Here is a 12,766-nt window from a genome sequence, read left to right as displayed (position 1 = left end):
AAATGGAGAGAAAGGCAGCAGAGTAAATAACTAATTGGATGAGAGAGAGAGACAGAGAGAGAGAGAGAGAGGGAAGGGCCAACTTTTAGGTGCCTCTTAGAATCGTTTTAAACTCATTTTCTTCATAGATTTGGTGATGATATCAATTCCTATTCTGTAAACACGCATAATTCATTGCTCAGACTTCTAAGAAATGTACATTTTATGCCTCAAAACAGATCCTACTATATGATGTGATTCACAGGACTTGATAATACCACATTTCCCAGAACACCATTGTCTGAGAATCCTGCCCTGTTAGACTTGTAAACGTGTACTCATTTGTATTCCTTGGAGTTATGAGCATCTGAAAATAGGTGGTTTAGAGTAAAAGTGATTCTTCATCATTAACTTTAGTGTCATTAGAATATCCCTAACTGGTACAGAAAACTGTTTCCAACTCCGGCACCCACCCTACCCCTCTGTTTTTCTCCCAATGGTCACCTCTCAGGTAGTGGAATAAAAGGAGATTTTTTCGATCAAATCCTCTCAGATGATGGAGCCATAAGCAAGGAAAATATCAGAACATCCTAACCTTTCCTGGACGAGGCAGAGAGGGACAAGACAGGTCTTTTCCTACAAGGAGCACAAAGTTTTCAAGGTTGAGGGACTCACTGAGAACATATTTTATACGTGTGGACACAGAAAAACCCACAAACACCCAGAGAAACAGGAAATGCAGGATTCGTCCCTGACCTGATTTAAGGACCGTCTCTCAGAGACTCAGAGAAGCCTGATACGTTAGAGCTACAGCAGACCCTTAGAGCAGCAAGCCTGAGCTTCCTCCCTCAACATGAGAGGCTTCAGGTGCATACATGTGGGTAACGTAGCCCACGTGTCCTGTTCCCTGTATACACAGCCAGCACCTCGTAGATACCTCTCAGTCCTGAGAGTATAACACTGACGGTGCCACTCAGCTCTCAGAAGCACAGACTCAGTGAAGAGGAACACACATGCCTCTTGGGGCTTGGGACACGGGGCCACCTGGGGAGTAAAGTCAGGGCCCTAGGGAACTGGAGCTCGGTAAGGGGCAGGGACACGGACTCCCAGCATGCACCAAAAAAGGCTTATCTCAAAAAGAGGTGTGCAGGCGTTTGTCTAAAGTGAACCTCCCGGGACTTCCCTGGCGGCCCAGTGCTTAAGACTCTGCGCTCCCAATGCAGGGGGCACGGGTTCGAACCCTGGTCGGGGATCTGATATATCCTGCATGCCGCACGACGTGGCCAAAAAATAATTATAAATAAATAAATAAATAAATAAAGTGAACCTCCGAAAATTCTTAAGCCCAGGTAAAGGCCTTTAACATTAACTATAGTTAATACATTAACTGTATTAACACAGAAATACACACATACACACCCTGCTGGCATGGCATGAGCCATACAGAAGCAAACCAATTTGAGGCCTTTCGAGGGACCCTACATGGATAAATTTCTACTTGGACTGTTCTTTCATTAAACAATGGTGACAAAAGGCCTTGTGCCGTTTTCTGTTGTTGTTCTAGCCATAAGGAATACCCTGTGTTACTCTAGGATAATGCATTTTTAAATGTCAACCCCAGTGACAGGGGAAAGGGTTGCGGATACCTTACACTAACTTCACTTTAACAGACCTTTATCAAGCATCTACGAAGAAGGAAACACAGTGCTTTAGGAGAGAGAAATAAATAAAAGCCTTTAAGTTCCAAACAATTCAGAAGCTCACACGTTAGGCAGCTGGGGAGATACACACGTAAATAAATAATGTTAATCTACCCTAGGGTACGTGAGGCACTAGCACAGAAAACAGAAAAAGGTATTGATGCTAACTAGCAAGCTCTCAAGCAGCCTTCACTAAATATAGAGATAAGGCCTTCTACCCTCAAACCCCTGGTTCTCCCCTTCTATGGTCCTCTGCTCTGCTCAAGTACCCCTTCACCTTTTTCCCTTAAAGAAGTTCCAGATATTAGGCCCATTTCCTCCTTTCATTTTCTTTAAATTAGGACATATTTCAGACCTCGACAAAGGTACAGAGAATGCTACACCAATGCAACCATCAGCCGTCATAAGAAACGTAAGCTTACAAATGAAATTGAAACCCAGTGTACCTCTCCCCAACTGAATTCTCCCTCTCTTTCCATACATTTAACCACTGTCTTAAATAAGTTTATTGTTCTCATACACACCTTTCTGCATACTACATATGTATGCATTACTCCTATGTATGCCTTTTACTACAAATACATGTACCTATAATCAATCTAATAACTTTTGCATGTCTTTAAACTTCATACGTGCATGGTATCATAATGCTTTTATCCTTTTGGAACTAGGTTTTTCCTTCATCTTTTTCTCCCTTCCACTACTGAATCTTTGCCCCTTGTTATAAGCTGAACTGTGTCCCCGCAAAAGATATGTTGAAGCCTTGACCCGCGGAACCTGTAAATGTGACCTTATTTGGAAATCGGGTATTTGCAGGTGTAATAAAGATCAGATGAGGTCATACTGGATTAGGGCGGGCCCTTAATCCAGTATGACTGGCGTCCTCATAAGAAGAGAAAGAACACAGAAACAGAGACACAGGGGAAAACACTATGTAAAGATGAAGAAAGAAATTGGAATCATGCATTTACAAGCCGAGTGATGCCAAGGATTGACAGCAGCCACCAGAAGCTAGGAGAGAGGCATGGAACAGATTCTCCCTCCGAGCCTCCAGAAGGAACCAACCCTGCCGACACTTTGGCCTCAGACTTCTGGCCTCCAGAACTGTCAGAGAATAAATTTCGGTTGTTTTAAGCCACCTGCTTTGTGGTAATTTGTTACGGTAACCCTAGGAAACTAACACATCCCTCCGGGAGCTCTTTGTGTCTCAGGCCCCTGAGAATTCTAGTGTCTTCCTCAGCCCAGATCTTACCATCCTGTTCAGTTTACCTGCAACAGTACCAAGTCAGTGAATTAAGGCTGGTCCTACCGTAGGTGTACTTAAACGTTTCCCCCATTGCCCTAAAGCAGTGGTTCTCAAACTTTAGTGTGCTTCAGTAGCACTTGGAGGACTTGTAAAACCCGATGGCTAGCAGCCTACCTTCAGAATATCCAATTCAGTAGGTCTGGAGCAGGCTCTGAGAATTTGCATTTCAAACAAGTTCCCAGCTGCGGCTGCTGCTGCTCCATGGCAGGCCAATAGCGCCATCTGGTCTCCAGGCAAGCTAGGTCATCCGTCAGGTCCTTTCAATAACATATACTAGAGGCTGGGCCACCATCTCTCTCGTCACACAACTTGTTTATAATCTAATATTTTAATTTATTTGAGGCTGCAATAAAAGGATTTGAAACAGGCTTACCAAATAGTTGAAAGAAATCCCTTTCAATGACAGTAAGGTGGGCCGAAAGAAACAGAACAAAGATACGTTGGAGTCAGTGTTATTTAGGTTAAAAAAAAACTGCAGCTTATTCATGTCAAACAAACTTTTATTTTCAACGTGAACAATACTATCAGATTTATCTGTAAAAGGTAAGAATAAAGTCAGATGTCAGTTAATATCCTTTTGGGATGCTGAACTTTGGAACAAAATTTGTATTGTGGGCTAATGAAAACTAGAATATCCGTGAAGAACAAATTCATCTTTTCTTTCGCCGTCCACTTCTTTTTATGCCTTCCAACTGTAGGATGGGATAAGAGTCAATTAACAATTGTACACCAATAACATGCAGCAGGGACTTTCTAAATATGAGTCAATACTATGTACATCTGTTGGCTCTCCAAGGAGAGAACAAAATGTTTTCTTCTTGTAACCCAGAGCCTTGGTTGTCAGGGTGCACATCATTTCACCACACCAACCTCATCTCTCTCTTGCCCACCACTATAAACGCTAGATTTTTTTCTTGAAAGGCCACTCTGCGATTTAAATGTCTTTCCACCTTAAGAGCCTATGCTCCTTACACAAATCATAAATCCCTTATAATCCCAGACCTTCAGTTTCCGTATCTGTAAAATGAGAATGAGGCTGTTATCAAACATCCACAGGTGTGAAAATTAAGAAAGAAAGAGCGTGATACTGAGAGAGAGAGAGAGAGAGATGAGACAGAGAAAGGAAAAGACGAATGGGTAGAGGAAGGAGAAACTAAGATTGAATTACCGACTCAGGGATAGCCAATAATCTTACTATGGCTAATTTTCTTTTCTTTTGAATAAAAAATCTCAATCGAACTAATATTTGTGAACTACTCATGAAATGCAGTCTTATGTGAAATCCTTAACTTTTTACTACTTTGTAAGGAGTCACTTTCTCAAAGGCATTGTTATTCCGAGAGACTCCATTTCTGTGGCCAGGGGATGAAGGTACAGCTAGTGCACAGCTTACTCGCTTTAGCTGCTTCTTCTGGTGACCATTCTCTAAAACTATAGGTCTCTATATTTTAGACCTCTAAAAACATATAGGTCTCTATTTCCAGGTCTGATAAATTTCCCATCTGTAGTAGTCTTAAAGCTACAGGACAAAGGACTTGCGGCTGCAAATGAAATACTTTTCAGAACACACTTCCTTCTATATCATCTAGAATACAAGTCCATTAGTAACATTAAACCGTTTTTCCAAAACTAAATTTCAACAATTTTTTCTTATTTACTTTACAAAAAAAATTAAAAACACGATAGATAGCTAGTGGGAAGCAGCTGCATAGCACAGGGAGATCAGCTCGGAGCTCTGTGACCACCTAGAGGGGTGGGATAGGGAGGATGGGAGGGAGACGCAAGACGGAGGAGATATGGCGATATAGGTATACGTATAGCTGATTGACTTTGTTATAAAGCAGAAACTAACACACCGCTGTAAAGCAATTATACTCCAATAAAGATGTTAAAAAATAAACCAAAAATAAATTAAGTATGTAAACAAAACAAAACAAAACATAAAGCTGTTAGTAACAGGTATATGTCAGGAATGGTTGCACTATACAATAATACCTGTATTCTCCAGAGCTGCCCTCTGCTGAGACCGTATCCACTTTGGGTCCTTCTTCTGCTTTTTCATTTCCATCCTCTTTCTCTTCCTCAGCATTTTCATACTGATGTGCACTCTCTTCTTTAGTGTCGAATGATACGGACTTTGGCATCACAAGGTGGTGGGAAGCATTTCCCGATTTAAAATCAGCAGCAGAACCTAGTTCTCTGCCCTCAGGAGGTTCTGGAGAAGAGAAATATGTCAAAAAATAAATAAATCAATCAATCAATAAATAAAAAGAAGAGCTGGCCATGTTCCTACTGGTTGATACAACACTTCCATGGGCCTCACACTTCTGCTGCTTGACAGTTTTCACAACATTTTCCCCCTCTTTCCAGTAGACCTCACAGACTGTGCTGCTGATTATTTCTGGCCCTTTGGAGAAGGGATCGAAATCATTTGATTCTCAGAGCATTTTTGTATGTTTCTGCCAGAACGTCACTGGAAAATGTTCACCCAATTTAAAGACAAGTTCTACCGCGAAGCTCACTGATTCCTCAACCACTGAAAAGTGCCCCTGTGCCATTTCATCATTTTCTCAGGTCATCCTACTGGGAATCTTTGCATTTGTAGAAGCCCGTCAACCAAAAGTGAGGTATGCCATTTGTTTGCCCCTAGGTTGGTAGAAAGCAGCATACTTTTTCTCAAGATCATAAAGGTCTTTAGAGAATTGGGCTTCTACTTGTGCATATCGTGCCTGAAGGTTTTTGAGAGCTTTGACCCGCTGCTTAACCGCCAGAGGCCAGCGCTGAGCGCGGCCTGCCTTTCAGGCCGATGCCCCAGCAGGGGCTGCGAGGGCCTGGGGACTGGGCCGCCCCTCGCCAGCCTCGGCCCCGTCGTCAGGTCCACACGCCCCAGCCTCCCAGGACTCGGAGGCATCAGCCAGGACCTCGTCCGCCCAGAACTCGGCCTCCGCCGCCGGTTCCTCTGCCTTCTGGGATGCCGCCCCCTCTGCAGGTTCCTGCGGCTCCCAGGGCGGGGTGCCCTCTGCCTGGTACTCGCCCCGCCAGACCTCACCTGCCTCTCGCAGGCCTTCCTGCTCCTGAGGAGGCGCGGCATCCTCTGCAGGGTCCGAGGGCCGTCGGGAGCGGCGCCTGACCATCACGCGGCCGGCGTGGGGCCCGACCAGGACACGGTCGTTGTAGTGGCTGTGGTGCACACGGCAATGGACCAGATCCCGGAACAGGGACTGAAACTGCGCCGTGGGGGGCCCGTGGCCCGCGACCACTCCCGCGCCCTCGAGCCCATTCTCGTCCTCCTCTTCTGTCTCTTCCTCCTCCTCGACCTCTTCCTCAGTTTCGTCTCCCTCTTCTGACTGATACTCATCCTCCTCCTGGTCCTCGATCTCTAATTCAAACTGTACCTCCTCCTCCTCCTCCTCCTCCTCCTCCACCAGCTCTACATCCCAGTCTTCTTCCACTGCGGCCTGGGCGGCCTCCTGCCCACCATCCTCCCCGTGAAGGGCTCTGGAGAGCCCCAGGGAGGCCAGAAGGGCCGCGGCCCCCTCGGCTCCATCCATCCCTCCCGAAGGGGATGCGCGGACCCCGAGGGGACTGGGGTCGCCACCCGCCCCGCCACCAGCTCCGGCCTGGCCACCTGGGATCGGCCCTCGCTCCTCTGTGGCAGACATGGCAGGAGGGACGCGCCACACACGGATCAGGCTGCAGTGAAGATCGCGGGGAAGATGGCGGCCGCCGGGCTGAGTATCGCTGAGGGAGGGGATGATGTTGGCAGCGGGGCCTCCGGCACGGGGTGGGGGTTGCAGAGAAGCCGGCTGCACAGGGGACAAGGGTCTGCCAAGATGCCTCTGGGGGCCCCGCCACGGGAAGGGCAGACCGCCGGCCTGTGGAGCGCCCCACCGAGACTGCGCCGAGGCCGCTGCGCACAGGGCGGGAAAGAGCCTGACTGGCTGGCGACGGGAGGCGGACCTTGGAAGGGTCAACCAAGGGCCACGTCCTCCAGCGCCGGCTCTAAGCTCATTTGCCAGCAGCCAAGGATTGACAGCACCGCCGTCCAATGAGTGACCAAGGTCTTCAGCTTCCCTGGAAGCCTTAAAGGCCCAGCTCACCCTGAGCCTCGGTGAGCCCACAGGAATCCCTTCCTTTTCATTCCACCACTGCAAGAGCAAAGCTACAGTGTCCCTATAGGGCGGCGCCCTGGGGTATGAGAACCTGCATGTGTTCCCCATTTGCCACCCTGGGGCAGCTCACGCTGACTGAGACACACTTAGTTCAAAAACGAGAGAGAGAGAAGGTGTATAGATCAAATCTCAGCAACGCTTAAAACCTCCCACAAGAGAGAGCAAGAGAATTTGGAGGTTTTAATGCTGTAAAAGCTACTTAGAAAAGGACATACAAAGTCGATATGGATGCAGTGAGAATGGAGAGTGGAGAGAAAGCAGTAAAGACAGGAGCCGGACAGTGTTTCATCAGGGCTCCCCAATTCATTTCCAGCCTCCAAGAAATGAAGACAGAGAGAGAGAGAGAGAAGAGAGAGACACAGAGACAGAGACAGAGACAGAGAGAGAAGAGAGAGACACAGAGACAGAGACAGAGACAGAGAGAGATACTTCTTTCAAAGACTGGGCTGAGCACATGCTCTGCACTGGAGTGTGTACATCCCCTGCCTCCCCAATTCATACGATGAAGCCCGTCCCCCACCCTACCCCGCCCCCAGGAGATGGTATTTGGAGACTGGGTCTTTGGTAGGTCATTCAGTTTCGGTAAGGTCAGGAGGCTGCGGTCCACACGTTGGGATTACTGCCCTTACAGGAAGAGACCATAGATGGTGCTCTCCGCCCACCACCCCAACGTGAAGCCACAGGAAGAAGGCGGCTATCTTCAAGCCAAAACGAGGGCCCTCACCAAGAACTCCACCATGCTGGCACCCTGACCTTGGGCTTCCTCGCCTCCAGAACTGTAGGAAATAAACCAATGTCTTGTTTAAGCCGCCCAGCCTATGGCATTTTATTAGGGCAGCCTGAGCAGACTAATACAGCACGGCACACGTTAACAGGACAGGCTTCCTAGAATGATTTCTCGGTCAACAGTCCGAGACTTTTTGTTGTACTCAGCCCCACTTAGCCGAGTGGTCAAGGGTAACGAATGCTTAAAACGAGGAAGAAATCGACAACTATTTTATGCTAATCCCACTTACTATTGTCGCTGGGCACAGAAGCAAGAGTGGGTGTTAGCTGTAACTTCACGTTCAGGAGAACATAAGCCATGTCCCTTACTTCCAGTAAGCACACCGCCTTGGGATCCAGGACATCTAATTTGACAGACCCTAACGTTTCACGGATGGGAAGCACACATTCTGCACTGCGCTCCTGGGAAGGTTGGCGAGAAGAGCTGTTGTTGCCATCCTGAGTCAGTATGGACCCCTACCCCAAGTTGGGTTCAAAGGTCAATCAAGACTGGTGACACCACACACACACACACACACACACACACACACACACACACACACACACACACACACTACCGAGACGCGATGCAAAGTGTATTCCTTACATGAGGAGGCTTCTGGGGGGAGAGCAGGGTAGCCTTTTCAAGCTGCTCCAAAAAAGACTTGAGAGAGTCAGGAAAGGACGAAATTGCTTTGGGAGTTCTACTGTGATTCGTGGATGGGGCCAGCATGACAGTTCCCTTGTGCTGGCAGTAGCTAGTGTAGTTTGACGCCCACTCCTCCTCCCCTCCACCCTACAACCGCGCCAAAGGAGAGAGTGTGGGGCATTGGGGAAGAGGGAGGGTTGACGTTTAAAAGCCCTCAGCAGTCAAACATCAAAGGATGCAGTCAGACGCTATACTACAATTCACCTCTGGCGTGTGACTGGCGACTGAAACGTGCCATTTTCCTGTAATGGAATTTGAACTTGTGGAAGTAAGCCACTCTGGAACTCTGAGTCCTGCAGCCTAAGGCCCGGTAGGGAGGCAAAAGGTCCACTGAATGCCGTTCAAGAGCCCAGCGTTGTGTATCCTGAGAAGTAAAATGCATGCCTCGGTCACCATCAATAAGGCCCGGAACTCCAAAGCCAAGAAGGAGGGTCTTGGCAAAGCCCTGCATAGTGGCTTTAGTATATATAGAGACACGTGTGACCTGGATTTATAATTTGGGAGTCTGTGGGCCAAGAGATTCCCAGGGCTCTTTACCCCAAAGGGGACAGTTTTACACAAGGAAACGTCGTTGCTGCCATGGGCCGGACCAGACAGCCAGCCCGATGACAATGGCCTGACTGTCTATGAAAATGTGCAGACGGGGCTAACTGTTGGCCAGAGCATCCAGCGCTAAGGTGACTGCCTGAAGTTCACTCACTTGTGCTGTCTTTTCGTTGAACAGTTTTATCTATGGTTATTGTATTGATTACTGACAGGGAAAGACTTTTCCTGACCTTTTCCTATTTATTTTCCACATGTCAGCCTTTTTTTGTTCCTTCACTCCTCAATTACTGTATTTTTCTGTTATTAATTTCATTTTGCTAGTGTACAAAGTGATTCTTTATCACTCCTTTCTCTGTACCTTTTTTAGTTTTTTTATAGTGCTGGAGCTTTTTGTGGGGGCAGTGTCGGTGGTTACACTGGGAGTTACAATTAATATCTTAACTTTATAATAATCAAGTTTGTATTAATACGGAGATAGTTGCAATAGTATTCAAAACCTCTGCTTTTCCCCAGCTCTGCCACATTTCTTTATTTAATTATGGTGACACATGGCATGTTTGTATATTTGGTGCCCATTAACAGAGATTTATAGTTAATGCTTTATACATTTGTATTTTCAATCATATATGAGAACAAAAAGAGGAGATACAAACCAAAAGTGCAGCAATACTGGCTTTTGCGTTTACCTGTGTAGTTACCTTGGCCTTTGTGGTTTATTTCTTCATATTGCTTCAGATAGGTGCCCAGCATTATTTCAATTCAGCCTGAAGGACTCCTTTTAGTACTTTCTGTAGGGCAAGCTTACTAGCTATGTACTCTCTCAGTTTTTGTTTGTCTTGGAATGTCTTTAACTCCCCTTCGTTTTCCCCACATATAGAATTCTTGGTTGAAAGGGTATTTTTGTTCATTTGTTCTACGCTTTTAATATGTCATTCCAATGCCAGCTGTCCTCTATGGTTTCTGTAGAGAAATGGGCACAAATCTTACTGAGGATTACTTGTAGGTGAGGAGTTGTTTCTATTGCTGTTTTCAAGGTTCACTCTTTGTCTTTGACTTTTGATAACTTGATCATGGTGTGCCTAGGTGGGGATCTCTGATTTTATCCTGCTTGGAGTTTGTGGAACTTCTTGGGTGTGTAGATTCATGTCTTTACTCCGAGTTTGGAGGTTTTCAGGCATCATTTCTTCAATGATTTCCTACCCCTTTCTCTCTCTCCTCTGCCTCTGCAACTGTCATTATGTGTACATTGGTGAGCTTGCTGATGCACATGTCTCATAGGCTGTGCTCATTATTCTTCATTCTTTGCTTTTCTGCTCCTCTTTTCCTTTCCAGAGACTGGATATTTCAACTAACCTTTTAAAACTCGCTGATTCTTTTTCTCCTGGTCAAATTTGCTGTTGGACATCTTTTATTAATTTTTCATTTCACTTACTGTGCTTTGCAGCTGAAGAACTTTTATTTTGTCCCTATTTATAATATCTGTCTCTTTGTGATACATCTTTCTCATTGTTTCCTAGTTCTTTGATCATTGTTTCCTTTCGCTCATTGAGTTTATTGAAGACAGTTGACTTAAAATGTATTCTTCTAGTAACCCAAATCCTATGCTTTACCTCTGACAGTTTAGAGTAATTAATTTTTTCCATGTGAACAGGACACACATTCCTCCCATCCCCTCCAACTTTATGGAAGTATAATTTACAAATAAAATTTCTATATTCACGGTGAACAGTGTGATGCTTGATGTATGTATACATTGTTAAATGATTACCACGGTGAAACCGATTAATACATCTATCACCTCACATAGCTAAAGGTTTTTTGGGGGTGGTGTGTGGGATAAAACTAAGATCTACCATCTCAGCAAGTCTCCAGCATACCACACAATATCTTAAATTATATCAGCATGCCGTACATTAGATCCCTAGAATGTATTTATCTTATAACTGATCATTTGTACCCTTTGATGAACCACCCCCCAAATAACAAACCTAAACCTGGAGGCATCATGCTTCCTGATTTCATTATTTTACAAAGGTATAGTAATCAAAACAGCATGGTATTGGCATAAGAACAGATGTATACATAGACCAACGGAACAAAATATAGAGCCCAGAAATAAACCCTCACATTTACGCTCAACTATTTGACAAGAACACACAACGAGGACAGGAGAGTCTCTTCAATAAATGGTGCTGGGAAAACTGGATATCCACATGCAAAGATACTATATTGGACCCTTATCTTACACCATACCCCAAAATGAACTCCAAATGGATTAAAGACTTAAACGTAAGGCCTGAATCTGTAAAACTCCTAGAGGAAAACACAGGGGTAAGCTCCTTGACATAGGTTATGGCAATGTTTTTTTTTTGAATTGACACCAAAACAAAGGCAACAAATACAAAAATAAACAAGTGGACTACATCAAACTAAAAAGCTTCTGCACAGCAAAGGAAACAATCAACAAAAGGAAAAGGCAACTGACCTATGAAGCAGAAGAAAATATTTGCAAATCATGTTATCTGTTGAGGGGATAATATGCAAAATATATAAGGAATTCAATCAACTCAACAGCAAAAAAAAAAAAAAAAACACAAAACCAACAAATAATTAATAAAAGGGCACACGGTCCAAATATACATTTTTCCAAAGAAGACATACAACTGGCTAATAGGTATATGAAAACGTGTTCAAGATAACTAACCATCAGGAAAATGCAAATCAAAGCTGTAATTAAGACATTACACCTATTAGGATGGCTATTATCAAAAGGACAAGAGATAGCAAGTGTTGGCAAGAGTGTGGTAAAAAAGGAACCCTCGTGCCCTGTTGGTGGGAAAGTAAAATGGTGCAGCCACTATGGACAACTGTATGGAGGTTCCTCAAAAGATTGAAAATAGAACTAGCAGATCAGCCAGCAATCCCACTCCTGAAAACAGATCCAAAGGAGGTGCTTTCTGCTCTGCTCTCTTATGCTCATTGCAGCATTATTCACAATAGCCAAGGAATGGAGACAACCTAAGTGTTTTGGGCAGATGAAAGGATCAAGAACATATCATATATATATATAAAAGACATATAAAAGAATTCTTCTTAAGAATTCATCTGAGGGCTTCCCTGATGGCACAGTGGTTAAGAATCCACCTGCCAACGCAGGGGACATGGGTTCGAGCCCTGGTCCAGGAAGATCCCACATGCTGCGGAGCAACTAAGCCTGCGCGCCACAACTGCTGAGCCTGCGCTCTAGAGCCTGCGAGCCGCAACTACTGAGCCCGTGTGCTACAACTACTGAACCCCGTGCGTCTAGAGCCCATGCTGCGCAACAAGAGAAGCCACCGCAATGAGATGCCCACGCACCGCAACGAAGAGTAGTCCCCGCTCGCCGCAACTAGAGAAAGTCCATGCACAGCAACGAAGACCCAATGCAGCCAAAAATAATAAATAAATAAAAACAAAATAAATAACTTAAAAAAATTCATTTGAAAGACTATTCTTACCTTTAGTGGGGTGATACAGAGAGGAACAGGAACAGAGAGAAGACATAGTAGATTCTCCTTCCTTCAGACCTCTTGTCTCTCTCAGGAAATCT

General features: G+C 45.2%; 1 long non-coding RNA gene across 2 annotated transcripts in view; it reads right to left on the bottom strand.

The window, feature by feature from the left end:
- Window positions 1–2,886: 2,886 nt before the first annotated feature.
- LOC309653785 overlaps window positions 2,887–12,766 on the bottom strand; it is a 35,098-nt gene continuing 25,218 nt past the window's right edge. The window contains exons 1-3 of one of the 2 annotated variants that reach the window (XR_014259472.1): window positions 12,675–12,751; window positions 4,981–5,200; window positions 2,887–3,677 (exon numbers count right to left, since the gene is read on the bottom strand). This is a non-coding gene — a long non-coding RNA (uncharacterized lncRNA). Of the gene's footprint in view, window positions 3,678–4,980; window positions 5,201–12,674; window positions 12,752–12,766 lie in introns of those variants that run through there. The other variant, XR_014259471.1, reaches the window with a different exon arrangement.

This window comes from Balaenoptera physalus, assembly GCF_965194825.1.
Source record: "Balaenoptera physalus genome assembly, contig: HAP1_SCAFFOLD_1164, whole genome shotgun sequence".
Taxonomy (NCBI): Eukaryota; Metazoa; Chordata; class Mammalia; order Artiodactyla; family Balaenopteridae; genus Balaenoptera; species Balaenoptera physalus.
This window is presented reverse-complemented; position numbering and strand designations above follow the sequence as displayed.